Source organism: Paramisgurnus dabryanus, chromosome 3 (assembly GCF_030506205.2).
Source record: "Paramisgurnus dabryanus chromosome 3, PD_genome_1.1, whole genome shotgun sequence".
Lineage (NCBI taxonomy): Eukaryota > Metazoa > Chordata > Actinopteri > Cypriniformes > Cobitidae > Paramisgurnus > Paramisgurnus dabryanus.
Genome location: NC_133339.1, coordinates 6,120,809 through 6,136,839, shown reverse-complemented (window position 1 = coordinate 6,136,839; position 16,031 = coordinate 6,120,809). Strand labels below are relative to the sequence as shown.

Genomic DNA, 16,031 nt, shown 5'->3' with positions numbered 1-16,031 from the left:
CTGCACCACGCCCGAGAAAGAAGAGGAGGAGGAGAAGGGGGTTGACCTCACAGTCGCTGCAGCCCCTGCCGTCTGCGCAGCCCCCGCTGCAGCCCCTGCCGTCTGCGCAGCCCCCGCTGCAGCCCCTGCCGTCTGCGCAGCCCCCGCTGCAGCCCCTGCCGTCTGCGCAGCCCCCGCTGCAGCCCCTGCCGTCTGCGCAGCCCCCGCTGCAGCCCCTGCCGTCTGCGCAGCCCCAGGTCACTGTCCAGGTCTCGTCTGCGCTGCAGGACGCAGCACCACCTGTCACTGTCACTTATTGTTTGATTTATATCACCTGTTCCCCTCTTGATTTGTTACCCTATTTAATCCTCTTGTATTCATTGTCCTGTGCTTGTGCATTGTTTCTGTGTTTCCAGATACCTGTGAGTACGCTGTCTCAGTTAATCTAGTCATAGTCAAGTGTGAGTTATATAGTGTTTTGTCAAGTTTAGTGTTTATATTCACAGTCCAGTCTTGTCTAGTTTAGTGTTCATTTTGTATCTTTATGTTGTTCCCTTTCAATACGGTTCACTTCGCATTGCGTCAGTTTGCTGACGCTATGGGGGGAAACTCCTGTTTACTCCGTGATTGAAGCCTATTGGTTAACGTCTGTAGAAAATACAGACCAATGACGTTTGAGCCCGCGCGGGGGCGTGGCACACGTCCCTATATAAGCCGGTGAAATACGTCAAGAGCTCATTACTTTTCTCCTTCAGCGCGAACCTTCTCGCTGCTCCGAAGAAGAAGCCCTTACTCGCCGTCGATCCAAGCACTGCAGCGGACTACAACACACCAGCGTGTTCCCCTGCCGCTTTCCGGTGAGCCTAAAAGAGAGTATCTAAAAGAGCAGAAGCGCGTTGAGATAATGTCGCTTCGGCATTGCGGCTCCTGCCGAGCCCCTTTGCCTGTGGAGGATTTCCACAAGGAGTGCGTCATCTGTCTGGGTCCTGCCCACGCCGAGGCCGTACTCGCCGAGGCGGGCTGCGCCCACTGCGAGCTCCTTCCTATCGCGGTGCTGCGCTCCCGCCTCGAGATCTTTAAACGGAAGGCTTCCCGTGCTCTCCCGCCTAAACAGCAGCGGAGCCATGAAGCTGGAAGACGCCCTGAGACCGAGTCCACGCCGGCTCATCCCCCGCGTGCTCTGTCTCCCCGCCGTCACCCTGTCACCTTCGCCCATGAAGACCTACGCCCCCTGCCGAGTGCTAGCGGCATGGTTTCCTTTGGGTCCGGTGACAACTTGGAAGTGATGTCATCCTCTGAGGAGTTAGAGGATTGGGCGGCTTCGGATGACGACGCCCACGCAGCCGCCGCTGATGAACCTACCGAGTCGCGTCCTCACGACTCTGAGCTCATCCGCATCTTGACACAAGCTACGACGGAGCTCAACATCAAGTGGTCGCCGCCGTCAGAGCCTCAACTCAGCCGGTTGGACGAGTGGTTTCTGCAGCCCGGGCGCCGTCAATCGTCCCGCCAACGGCAGGCGCCGTTTTTCCCTGAGGTTCACCAGGAGCTCACCAAATCTTGGCGTGCTCCCCACTCCACCCGAGCTCAGAGCGCCGTCTCCCACGTCCTCTCCGTAGTGGACGGCGCTGATGAACACGGCTACTCTAAGATGCCGCCGCTCGAGGAAACTGTCGCCGCCCATCTCTGCCCGTCTTCAGCCGGCGGATGGAGGGCTAAATTGAACCATCCGTCAAAGCCCTGTCGCCTGACATCGACCCTGGCGTCGAAATCTTACGCCGCCGACGGCCACGCTGCATCCGCTCTCCATACGATGGCGGTGCTGCAGGTATACCAGGCAAAACTCCTCCGTGACATGGACGAGACAGGTCCGGACCCGTCGACCTTTCAGAACCTGCGCAGCGCGACTGATCTGGCCCTTCGCGCCACTAAAGTCGCCACTCAGGCTGTAGGAAGAGCCATGGCCAGCCTGGTTGTTCTGGAGAGACATCTGTGGCTGAACTTGACGGAGATAAAGGACACGGATCGGGTTGCCCTTCTTGACTCGCCCGTGTCACCGTCGGGGCTCTTCGGCTCCGCTGTGGAGGGGTTCACCCAGCGCTTCACTGAGGCACAGAAATCGTCGCAGGCTATGCGGCATTTTCTACCAAAACGATCTGCCTCAGCGTCTGAGACCGGCCGCCCAAAACCGCCGCCAGCTCAACGCCCTAAGCCAGCACCAGCTCAGCCCCAGCAGAGAGCTGAACCGGAGGTCAAGCGCCAGCGTCCTGCACGACCGGCTGGCCCGCCTCGACGCCGCGGTCCCCGTCCTCGGATTACGCTGGACCCGACGCCGGCGCCGCCTCCCTGAAGAGAGTCTGAGGAGGAAAAGAGGCTCTGGTCCCGCTTCGGCCGGCCCGCCCTCGAAAGTTCTGCGTGTTTCAGTCCCCTCGGGCGCTGGACACACCCTCGCTGTAACAGCGAAACACAAATTTTTACCTTTTCACAAAAAGAGCAAATTTCCTCCTCTGTACACACAAACACACACACACGGCTTAACGTCCATAAGCATATCGACGCTCGACGTCAAATTTCACGTTTGGCAATCCACCCCCGGTATGCCGGGCTGGATTCTAAACGTAATCCAACACGGTTATTCACTTCAATTCGCCCGGAGACCACCCCGGTTTCGCGGCGTTCTCTACACCACTGTCCCAGACGATCGTATGCAGATCCTCAGGGAAGAGGTGCGTTCTTTATTACTAAAAGACGCGATAGAGACGGTCCCGGCGGATCAAAGCGAATCAGGCTTTTACAGTCGTTATTTTCTCGTTCCAAAGAAAGACGGCGGCCTCAGACCGATATTGGATCTACGCGTTTTGAATCGCGCTCTTGCCAAACGGCCGTTCAAAATGCTTACAGCCAGACGAATCATGGCGTTAATTCGACCGGGCGATTGGTTCATATCAGTGGATCTGAAAGACGCTTACTTTCACATTCCGATAGCGCCACGTCACAGGCCGTTCCTAAGATTCGCGCTCGACGGGACAGCATACCAGTACAAAGTTCTGCCCTTCGGATTATCTCTGGCACCACGCACATTTACCAAATGTGCGGATGCGGCTCTCGCCCCTCTCAGACAGAGCGGCATCCGCATATTGAATTACATCGACGATTGGCTTATTCTAGCACAGTCAGAGAGGGAAATTACTGCGCACAAGACCGTTGTACTCCAGCATTTGGAGAATTTGGGGTTCAAAATCAACCTCCAGAAGAGTTTGCTCACCCCCACGCAGCGAATCGCGTTCTTAGGCACGACGCTCGACTCACTAAAGATGCGGGCATGGCTTACACAGGAACGCGGGCTCACGGTCAGACGCGAGGCGGCATCGTTCAAAGCGGGTTCACATCTCCCTCTCAAACGATTCCAAAAAATGCTGGGTCTGATGGCAGCAGCATCCCCACTAATACCGTTGGGAATGCTGTTCATGAGGCCGCTTCAGTTTTGGTTGAAAGCGAAAGTTCCGCCCCGTGCTTGGTTGTCGGGCCGCTTATTAATCAAAATCACGTACAGCTGCGTGAAAGCGCTTTCGATATGGACATCCCCTCACCTTTTCCTCTCGGGCACGGAGCTCGGCTCCGTGAGCAGGAGGAAAGTGGTGACTACGGATGCGTCTGCGACGAGTTGGGGCGCTCACTGCGACGGCGAGCTCGCCTTCGGTGCGTGGAACAACCAGTTGTCTCAGCTACATATCAACCACCTCGAGATGTGGGCGGTTATCTTGGCGCTACGACACTTTCGACCGAAACTCCAACATCAACACGTTCTAGTGCGGTCGGACAGTATGACGGTGGTTTCGTTCATAAACCACCAAGGAGGGCTGAGATCTCGCTCCCTATCCAGGCTGGCGAGACGGCTTTTATTATGGGCTCACGCGAACGTACGTTCGTTAAAAGCGACTCACGTACCGGGTGTAGCCAATACGGGTGCAGACATTCTCTCGCGCAACGGTCCGCCGCCGGGAGAATGGAGACTGCATCCTCAGACGGTCGAGAGAATATGGACCGTCTTCGGCCGGGCGGAGATCGATCTGTTTGCGTCAGACGAGAACGCGCATTGCCCGATCTTCTTCCCGAGACACCACGATGCCCTGTCGCAAGCATGGCCGGCGTGTCTTCTGTATGCTTTTCCTCTGGTGGCTCTGTTACCACAGGTCCTTCAGAGGATAAGAGAGACGAAATGCGCGATAATTCTGGTCGCCCCGTTTTGGCACAATCAACCATGGCTCCCCGACCTATGGCAGCTGAAAACATCAGCACCATGGCCAGTACCGCTGAGGAAAGACCTCCTATCTCAGGCGAGAGGGACGATATGGCATCCACAGCCGGAGCTATGGAATCTACACGTTTGGTCTCTGAACGGCAACCATCACGCCTTTCAGGACGGGTGTTAAATACTCTAACTGAAGCTAGGGCCCCATCTACCAGGCGCCTTTACGCTCAAAAGTGGTCTATTTTTTCTGACTGGTGCACGACGAAAGACTTAAACCCAAACACCTGTGAAGTGGAGCATATTCTCTCCTTTCTGCAGGAAATGCTGGACAGCGGTCGCGCGCCCTCGACGCTTAAAGTGTATGTGGCGGCGATAACGGCGAATCACGCCCTTATCGCCGGTCGCACCGTGGGAAAACATGATCTCATCATTAAATTCCTCAGAGGCGCTCGCAGACTAAACCCACCACGACCTAACACGGTCCCGTCTTGGGATCTGTCCACGGTCCTGAAAGCGCTGCGCGGTCCCCCTTTCGAGCCCCTCGAACAGGCTGACCTGCGCGCTCTCTCGTTTAAAACCGCTCTCCTCCTGGCGTTGGCATCGGTTAAACGAGTGGGCGATTTACACGCGTTTTCAATTGACCCGTCGTGTCTGGAATTCGGTCCTAACGATAGCAAAGTGATCCTTAGACCGAGAGCGGGATACATTCCTAAAGTTTTGACCACGCCATTTAGAGTTCAGGTGGTTTCACTTCTCGCCCTTCCGACGGCGGACGGCGAACAAACCCCGAACACGCTCTGCCCCGTCAGAGCGTTAAGAATATACACGGACCGTTCTGCCTCATATCGCAAGTCAGATCAGCTGTTCGTAAGCTTCGCACAACATTCCTTAGGTATGCCGCTCACTAAACAGAGGCCATCTAAATGGATCGTCGAAGCCATTGCTTTGGCTTACGCCTCCCTGAATGAACATTGTCCAGTTGGTTTAAAAGCTCACTCCACGAGGGGTATGGCTTCATCTTGGGCTTGGTCTACGGGGATTTCTATCGTTGACATTTGTAACGCGGCCGGCTGGTCCTCGCCGTCTACGTTTGTCAGATTTTATAGCCTGGATGTACCTGCCTTACAAGCACAGGTCTTATCGGCTTAATGATTCACGCGACTGCGTTTCTGTATGCCTTCACGGTGCGTTGCTAGCTCACCGTCATGGCTACCTATTAATAATTCATGCACAAGCTCGCGGCGCGCTCAGGAAACCCGCCGTCTCGTGCTCTATTGTATATGCATCATGGTGCGTTTAGAAACTTCACTGTATGCGTATTACTGTCTCATATATGGTGCTTACACTTGCGCTCGCTAGAGCTATGTATATGCTGGGTTAGGGCCACATGCAGTGTCTCTCCGGTAAGGGCACCTCAGTCCGTTGTGTATGCACGGCGGGATGGGATTACGTTCCCCCATAGCGTCAGCAAACTGACGCAATGCGAAGTGAACCGTATTGAAAGGGAACGCTTAGGTTACTCACGTAACCCCGGTTCCCTGAAATAACGGGAACGAAGCATTGCGTCGCTGGCCGTGCTACAAACGTCTACGCAGCGAGTGTTATTCGGCTGCGCGCTTCAGTCGAATAATAATGAGCTCTTGACGTATTTCACCGGCTTATATAGGGACGTGTGCCACGCCCCCGCGCGGGCTCAAACGTCATTGGTCTGTATTTTCTACAGACGTTAACCAATAGGCTTCAATCACGGAGTAAACAGGAGTTTCCCCCCATAGCGTCAGCTAACTGACGCAATGCTTCGTTCCCGTTATTTCAGGGAACCGGGGTTACGTGAGTAACCTAAGCGTTTTGCCCCCTCGTGGGTTTTGTTTTCTGTTTATTGTACAAATAAAGTCTTAAGTGTTCTTCATCTCGGTCTGCATTTGGGTTCATCCTTCAAACCATAACAAAACCATGATTCTCCGAACCAAATTCTCATTGGCCTAAACCCATTTATCAAATCATTCAGTCTTTTAGCAAAACCTTAAACATGTTCAGGTATAGGGTTTATATATGTGTGGCCTTATTTCAGTGACTTATTAATTCATTTATTTCTTGCTTTTTCGATAACCACACATAAACATTATTCTCTCAAAAATACAAACATGTACGTAGGCAAGTTTATGCTGAATATAATGTAACACTATATGTTATTATTATGTTGTCATTATTAAGACAAGACATTAAAATGCCACGAACACACTATGTGGTTCAATCATTTGTAAATATAATATTTATATTTAACTTTGTCTAATATTAAAATGTACCTATCAAAATGATTTGTAGTATCCGGGTTACAATATGTTATTAGTTTGAAGCGGTTATTATCTAGGAATAACAAACCTGCTTGACAGAGCTGACAAATATCGCGTTATTTCATCACCGTTTTGCGCGTGTACATCCGGAAAGCTGTTTTCAACCATGATAAGTAAATTCCTAAAGCGGACATACTTTTCATATAACACGCTGTGTTTCTGGTTTCATGTGTTACAGTAGTGATCAATCTACAGGTTATTTAGTGCTCTAACACATCCTAAAGTTTGACATCTAAGAGTTTTTTTTAAATAAAAGTAAATCGGGTTTAAATGTCAAGTGTTCCTTTCGGGATGAAACCCACTGTGCAAAGTAATATCCAAATAACATCTCTTGCACATCTTTTTTTGGTCCCTGACGGTGCCGACTGTGATGCCAGATGACATCTTTTTCCAACGTCTACTGAACGTCCAGTATTGAATCAACAAATTACAAATCACATCCAGGACTCCCACCATGCACTGCAGTGTGAATACATTAACTTTTACTATTGTCTTTGTCACCATTTTATTATCTTTATTGACAGACTCGAAGTCCAAATATAATAACACACACAATATACAAGCCTCCATAGTAGTACACACAATATACAAACATCCATAACCAACCACAATCAAACATAAGATAAATTACACATAGCACAAATGTGTGCTAACTGGTTAAAAACATACAAATGTTGATTCTAATATTTCCAGAGACTGGAGGAGTATGTTGTCTCACTTATGTTAGGGTCCATTAAAGACCTTATAATGACATTCCTAGACTCAGTAACCCTGCACATAAATTTAAACATAAGATTCCTAAGCAAATCTTGGAAAGTGGGAACATTACAATTCACAAACATATCGGTTGCACTTTCACACCTTGGGTACTTTATCAAAATTCTAAGAGCATCATTATATGCCACCTTTATTTTATTCATTTTTCCTTTACTATGGCGACACCATAGATGTGCTGTGTAAAGTGGAGTACAGTAAGCTCTAAAAAGAGCTGTTTTAACATCATCAGTGTACATATGAAATTTTCGTGCCAACATATTTGCCTGAGCATATAATTTATAACACTGAAGCTGAATATTATCATCATCACTAAGATCATCCCTGATAATATGTCCTAAGTATTTTAATTCAATAAAATTCAATTCAATTTTATTTATATAGCGCTTTTCACAATTGGTAATTGTTTTAAAGCAGCTTTTCATTAAAAGAAGCAGGGAAAAACACAGAAAAATCATAATACAGATAGCACAAGCAGCAGAATTTGCTGCGGCTATGAATCCACATTATAAGAGAGCGTATTACTTATGTAACATATAGAAGAGGGTGCTAAGTTAAGCCAATGAAGGCTGACTCCCTGGGTTGAAAAACCCCCTAGGAGGAAAAAAACTGACTTTTTTAGCCGGGAGAAAAAAAAAGTCCTAGGAGGAAAAAACCCTTGGGTGTCAGGGTGTGGTGATGGATAGAACCCAAGCGCAGACAGCTCATACTAGAAGACGTTTATTGTAACATAAAAACCCTCGAGGGGGCAAACAATGACAGAACTAGAAAATAATCAAGACACGACAGATCACACGAGACAGTATCATAGATACACAATGAACCGGCACAGGACAGCAAACACAATGGCATTAAATAGGGAAACCTAAACTAGGGAACAATGACAAACAGGTGAAGGGAATCATGAATAATTAACAAGGAAACGAGGGGGCAGGGTCAAGACTTAAGACAGGTAGAGCATGCGGTACACAAAACATAAACACAGACCACATGACTCTCCACACAAACACGTATACGGGGGTGTCAGGATCCCGGCACCAGAAACAAGACAAAATACAAAATACACTTAATAACATTCGGGATCCTGACACTGGGATATATATATATATATATATATATATATATATATATATATATATATATATATATATACTGTATATATGTAAACGAGTAAGGAAATTAAACGGGTTCTGCCGGTGGTCGTTGGTCAGGCATCAGCTGGGCATCAATTTGAAGGACGGCTAGTAAATCAGGGATGTTCCAACCTTCACATTTACCAGGACTGGGTCTGTTTGTCTCATTGTCCTCGGGATCGAGGACGAGACAGGGAGAGAGAAAAAAATCCTATTAGCGTAGGGGCTATTCACATGTAATGCAAGTGTCACATAGTGATGTGGTTTAAGTCAGCTCGGTTCCAGACAGGCTAGCTATTGCGGCTTTAGTATATTACCCATAGCTGAGGATTAAGCAAATTTGTGGGCCCATGGCGATCTATGTATGGGGTCCCCCATCTGATCTTTAAATTAGTAATAGAAACTCGTTTGACTAAGGCCAGAAGCCCCACTGTCGTCGTTAATACTAACGTACAGTGGCAAACGGTTCTCTATGACATATTATTCTCAAGACCATTGGAAAATGCCAAAATTGCAACCCAACCAAACGTGCCAAATTAAGACTCAACCGTCTACTAATTCAAAGTTTCAACACATTTCTTAAGAATATAAATTAAATTTAACATGCTTTGAAGTGTTGATGATAATAAGGTTTTAATTTATTAATTTATTAGGTTGTACAAGCTAGCTATTGTGAGATAAGTAACATTACTAATCAAATTATGTGAATGCTTTGTTGAAGAGAAAAGTCTTAAGTCTAGATTTAAATTTATTTACTGTGTCTGATTCTCGGACATCGGTTGGTAAATCATTCCAGAGCTTAGGGGCTAAGTAGGAAAAGGATCTTCCACTTTTAGACACTTTTGATATTCTAGGGATAATTAAGAGGCCAGAATTTTGCAACCACAGTGCATGTGATGGATTGTATTCTGAAAGTAATTCTCTAAGATACGAGGGTGCTAGGCCATTTAAGGCTTTGTAGGTGATTAGTGTTATTTTAAATTGTATGCGAAATTTAACTGGTAGCCAGTGTAAAGATGCCAGAATTGGGCTTATGTGGTCATACTTCTTCGAGTAAGCACCCTTGCAGAAGCGTTTTGAACTAGCTGAAGATTGTTTACCTGATTTGCATGGCATCCTCCCAGTAACGAGTTGCAATAGTCTATTCTAGAGGTCATAAAAGTGTGGAGAAGCTTCTCTGCATCTGATGCAGACAGCATATGGCGTATTTTTGAGATATTTCTAAGATGGAAGAATGCTGTGCAGCAGACATTGGAGATATGGCTATCGAAGGATAAATTGCTGTTGAACATCACACCTAAATTCTTAACAGTGGAAGTTGGCACCACAGTGCAGCCATCTATGGGCAACTTGTAATCTGTCATATTATGTTTGTAGCGATTCGGTTCGATAATAAGTATCTCTGTCTTATTGGAGTTTAGCATAAGAAAGGTATGTGCCATCCAGTCAATAATATCGCTGATGCAGTCTGTTTGCTTAGAAAACTGGGGTTCTAGGGGATGTGAGGAGATGTAAAGCTGGGTCTCATTCCCATAGCAGTGAAAACGGATGTTATGTTTCCTGATAATGTCTCCTAGAGGTAACATATATAACGAGAACAGGATAGGACCTAAAACTGATCCCGGATCAGGGATCAGGGAGTTATATGACTCCTCCTCATTTACATAAACAAAGTGATAGAATTGGTTAGATACGATCTAAACCAGCCTAACGCCTGACCACTGATGCCAACATAGTTTTCTAGCCTATTGAGTAAGATTGTGTGATCTATTGTGTCAAAGGCTGCACTAAGGTCTAATAATATAAGGACTGAGATTTCACCACGATCAGATGTTAACAGGAGGTCATTTGTAACTCTAAGCAGCGCTGTCTCTGTGCTATGGTGGGGCCTGAATCCTAATTGGAACTTTTCATATGTACTATTATTTGTTAAGAATGTGCGTAGCTGGCTTGCCACTACTTTTTCTAATATTTTAGAAAGAAAAGGGAGATTAGAGATTGGTCTAAAGAACTTCCTTCCGAGGACGGATAAAGGCCATCTCGGGTTAGGAGGAATGGTCTCCCCCAGAAATGCTTCCAATTGTCTATAAACCCTAAATTATGCTCAGGGCACGCATCGATAGATTGATCATATTGACATTAATCTGTATCATTAATAAATAAAGTTAATAAAAAATTTAAGCTTAATTAAAATGGTAATACAATGAGTATTCAACAAACTTTTAGACTGAAGACAGCAGGCTAGCATGCTAACAAGGTAATAAGGAGTTCATTTTGAGTAGCTTTGGCTAACATTTTGTTAACATTGCTGCCCAATTCAAGACACAACAACTGTTTTAACGTTAAACAAATTAAATGTAATATGCAGTACTTACGTTAATTGTTGTCCATCTTGTCCATGCTACTCGCGTTTCCACTGTTAATCCAATGCAAGCCAGTACTATCAACGCAACCAATGGACCTCAAGCCCAAAATGAACTGCAGCGTTTCACTTAAATATGCTGCTAATTTGTCAATCTTTTAAAAAAAAACCCTGCCTGCTACCAAAGTAAGAGCTGAAGCAGGAGACACGAGCAAGTGGTGTTGTGTTTGTAAACTGACCACGACCCGTATGAAAATAAAGTTAATGTTATCAGCAAAATATTCTCTTTATTAACGACATCCGTTATTTCATGACTTTGCTTTTTTAACACAAGTAGACAATACAGATACATATTCGTCGGACATTTGCCCAGGACGAGAGCCTCATGCAGCTGCATGAGAGAATAACAGAAGACAGGCCTATACATACATGAACCACAAAATAATCAGTACAAGTGATAGGAATCTACATAGATCACAGTACATAAACCACAGACTCAAATAGCAAATAGCGTAAGTGCATCGTATACATATGTCTTACTGATAGTGTAGGTTGAACAGATTTGACAGTTGGTTGAATTTTAATTCAGGCAAGAAGCATTGGTTCTAAGTGAAATAGGTAGGGTGTTCCATAATGTCGGAGCAATAACAGAAAATGATCTGCCACCCATAGAGGATAGAAGGTCCGGGGAATACATAGAAGTCCAGCATTTGAAGAAGCTGTTATAATTGCTTCTAGGCTAGCTAGAGCGGGTGATCTACAGTACCAGCGGCCATATCACCCTGTAGCCCAAGACAGCTTGCCCACTGAAGCTAAGCAGGGCTGAGCTTGGTCAGTACTTGGATGGGAGACATCCTGGTGTTAAAAAAGAGGTGTTAGTGTTATTATCTAGGCTAGTGATCCCTGTATTTACATACAATTGCCTGGGCTAAGCCCCGGATGTCCTTCAATGCTGGAAACACCCCTGGTGATGTAACTGTGGAAGATTTAAACATGAATCTATGATACTTGATATCTTTACCTACCGTCCTCTCTAATAGCACACAAAGTTACGTTCCTCCATACAGTTTCTGTTCTCCCAGCTCCGAGTTTTTAGGTTTAGAGATCCACAGTAAGTGTAATTGGCAGGACAGGCTGGCAGCTGGACACGAAGGTATCCCAGATCCTCATCACTTAACCAGAACCATGAGCCTCCCAGGAACCCTAGCCCTGTCCACACAGTTGATGTATTACCAATTGTTTGTTTGGCTTGGATGAGATGTAAATCTGTTGGCAGACTGGCCAGATCAGTGTGATGAGTCCTGCAGTATTGTATCGCATCCTCCCAGCTCTTATTCTCTTTAACCACAATCAGTTCAGTGTCCCACTTGTAGCAGAAGTAAGGGAATGGATAACTACATGGAAAGTCATACAAATCGCCGTTATGAACTCGAGCGCAGATGTCTTGGTTTTGATCGTTTGGTTGGTCTGTTCCCCAGGTGATAAAACTATTATTGCCTCCATCACTCCACTGCCAAATGTTTGAGATCCGTCGCAGACCAACCCAACTTTCTGGGTATGACCCACTTGCAGTGTTCAACGCTTTAATTTCCTCCTGGCTGTCAACACTGGACAGATCTACATAGTAGGCTTTGCAGTGACTTTGAGCTCGTGTCCATGTTGAGGCATTGCTAAAATAAAAGTGTTGTCTTTTCAGAGCTGTTGTCAGCTCACAATGAGCTGAGAGGAGAAGAGCAAACACGACAATCTTCATCTCTTCTGTGAAGGGTGAGTCAGTAAACACTCTCCTAAAACACACTTTGTATGTTAACACCAACTTTACATGTTAGAAATGTATGCAAATGGATGCTTACTTAAAAAAATCAATGGAAATGATCACTCAGAAAAAAGCTATGGAAAAAACATTACATTAGATAATATTCTTCTCCTATTGGCAAACTCATCAACATCTGTAATCAAGCTGATGACAATTGTGCCAAATGTTCTTGACCTTTCTTTGAAAACAGGAGGATGCGTTTTGAGGAAACTATGGTGTTAAAAGCTTAACTGTTCATTTGATCTGAAAGGAGACTATAAAAATGCTCACCTGTTATTTTCAAAAGCAATAAAGAAATGTAGGACGGGAACAACTGAAAAGATTGAAAAAGGTGACTGTCACAGAGCAGGGAGTATTTAAATTGATTTGAAGATGAACGAATTAAATGGTCCGATTATATGTCATTTTCCTAAAGCTAGAATTCTGTCATGTGTCTTTAAAAGATTAAAATAAAACCCTGGAAATGTCATTTATTCACATTTTATCAACAAATTAGGACTCGGGTATAAAATTAGCTGTTTGAGGCCACATATAAACCAATATTCTGCTGAAACAGATATGAATGTTACTACTATATCAATGTTATGGCTTGTTTAGGTTTGAATAAAAAAGGCTACGTGACAGTGGTCTTCTTATAAAAAATATGCAACGTGACATTGGTCCTTCTTTAAAAAAATTATTTGCATAATGATTTTGTTCTCAAATTTTTTTAAGTTTGCATGTTTTGCCTTTTTTAAGTTTTTGCTAAATTTTTGCATGCACAATTTGGGTATTTTGAGGCACCTGAAAACCAGATCAAATGCTCAAAGATGATGACTTCTTTTCTTTACTCCTTGGTGCTCCCTAAATGACAGCTCTTGTTTAGAAAAATCTATATGTAAATCTAGAATATGAAATATTTCAGATTGATATAAACAGCAATAGCCAAGTGGTCTGGATTGGTATAAGAAAACAGTGGAGAGGGCTGGCCAGGGCCTGAAATTAACACCCGACCACGCGCAAAAGGCGGGTGAATTTTGCAATTGGCGGGTAACGCTGTCAATCTACCGGCCACATTTGCGGGTAGCCAATGCGAATCAGTGTATAAACAATCCGCACCTGACCGACGTTTTCAACTAACCCGCCCGCAACTCGGACAGCAAAAAAATAATAATAATATTGTCCTGACCCTTTATGTGCGCAGTTTGGAATTCCCCCTCCGTCTGTGTGTGCGCGGGCAGGTTTAAGGGCCCTCGATAGTGCACATACGGAGACGCATTCCAAAAAGCAAGCGAACATAAAATCTTTCTGTTCTTGACAGGGCATATATAAACAAAATTATCTTCACATATTCTTTTTCTAATAAAAACATTTCTTTATGTCTTTGTATAGAGAGTCAAAAGCCAGTTTGTGCTTATTTGGTCTTAAAGAGACAGTAACCTCAATTAACATATTTAAGTCTGTGTCATTAATGTTAATCAAACAACCTAAGACAAAGACAAATTACTTTTATAGCTCTAAAAAATCATTTTATTTAATTCATACAATAAAGACAATGTTATTACCACTATTCAGGCAAAAAAAAAAGGCTGGTAAAAAGTCACTGTGGCCAAAAAAGTTAACTTCAGGCCCTGGGGCTGGCATTTGTCTAACAGAAACTATCAAAGACATACAGTATGAACCTGCAAATAAAGTTAAAAGACAATTTTGACAGACTGAATTGAATGACTGAATTGCTGCAATGACAATGAAGTTGTTGAACAATATTCTTGTAAAACTAGATCATGAATCAGGTAGTGGAACAAATTTATTATAGCAGAGTTAAATAAGTCTGGTTACGACTGAAATGAATGCTTTACTAGTTGTGATAATGATTAGATCATTGCAGTTATTTCATTTTGTGTAATCTTTCTAATGTTTAAAATGTCTTAATCTTGTCCTCAGGTGCCTCGAACTACGAAATAACCAAATTATGCAAATGAATCATGCATCATGTAAATGAGTGAACGACACAACATAGATTTGTATCTGGGGCATTATTTCCTTTTAAAGTAATACGATACATTCATGACATTTATTATTTTATTTAATTAAAACTTTTTAGTTTGCATATATTTTTAGTACTTACAGTTTCAGAATTGTTTAATCAATAAACCATGATTCTCTGAACCAAATTCTCATTGGCCTAAACCATTTTATCAAATCATTCAGTCTTTTGGCAAAACCTTAAACATGTTCATGTAGTATAGTTTATATATGTGGCCTTATTTCAGTGACTTATTAATTCATTTATTTGTTGCTTTTTCAATAACCACACATAAACATTATTCTCTCAAAAATCCAAACATGTACATAAAGTTCATGCTGGATATAGTGTAACTTTTGTCATTATTATGTTGTCATTATAAAGACAAGACAGCAAATGTCACAAACAAAATAATTTGTAAATATAATGTCATATATGTTATTAAAATACATATTTATATTTAATTTTGTTTTTCAGTATCCAGGTTACAATGTGTTATTAGTTTGAAGCGGTGGGAATAACAAACCTGCAAATGTCACGACTGGCCAATCAGAATCAAGCATTCCAACGGTCCAACCGATTGTCCCCACAACGTGTGTGTGTGTGTGTGTGTGTGTGTGCGTGCGTGCGTGCGTGCGTGCGTGTGTTTTATCTTACAAAAGAAGAGTTTTTCTTTGGCATTTTAAATATAAAAAGGAGCATCTTCAATTGACATTTGTCAGACTTTTACTGTCACATTTCCTGGTTTGTTCCAGTTTCCATCATGTCACATGTTTGCATTAATCCCTTATGAAAATTAACCATGATTTATTTTGGTAGTAAAAGTATATTAACCATGGTTTTGCTGGATTTCTATTGACATGCCATATTATGATCTTGTTTAATTTATCTATAGTATAAATTAGATGTTTCTTGTTCACAACATCATTTTAAATGAAACTGACTTAAAATAGTATCTCTTTTGGGTAAACTAAAAGTTTCCATTTTGAAAGAACATGGCTCAATCAAGTAGCATCAAAACATAAGCCCTTTTTACACAGACTTTACGGAAAATACACAGAAAATTTGATTTGATTCTTGGTTTATTCAGACTGCCAATGATTTTCCTGAATTAAAATCCTTTAATGCATGGCTAGCCGTGGATTATCCCTCACTTATTGCCTCATGTTTGGTATCATTTTAATGGACATGGAGCGATGGGTAAAAGGAACTAATTGAATTCTAATTTGAGTGATACGCTCTATATCTTACACCACGTGAATCATTGATTTCAGTGCATTTTTTTTTTTCTTTATTGCTCCAACCAGACTATAGTGGGCAAATAGCATTTGCCCTCAAGGGACACTATTTGCACTA

General features: G+C 43.8%; 1 pseudogene; it reads right to left on the bottom strand.

The window, feature by feature from the left end:
* Positions 1–9,191: 9,191 nt before the first annotated feature.
* LOC141281951 (uncharacterized) lies at positions 9,192–12,607 on the bottom strand (annotated as a pseudogene).
* Positions 12,608–16,031: the final 3,424 nt, after the last annotated feature.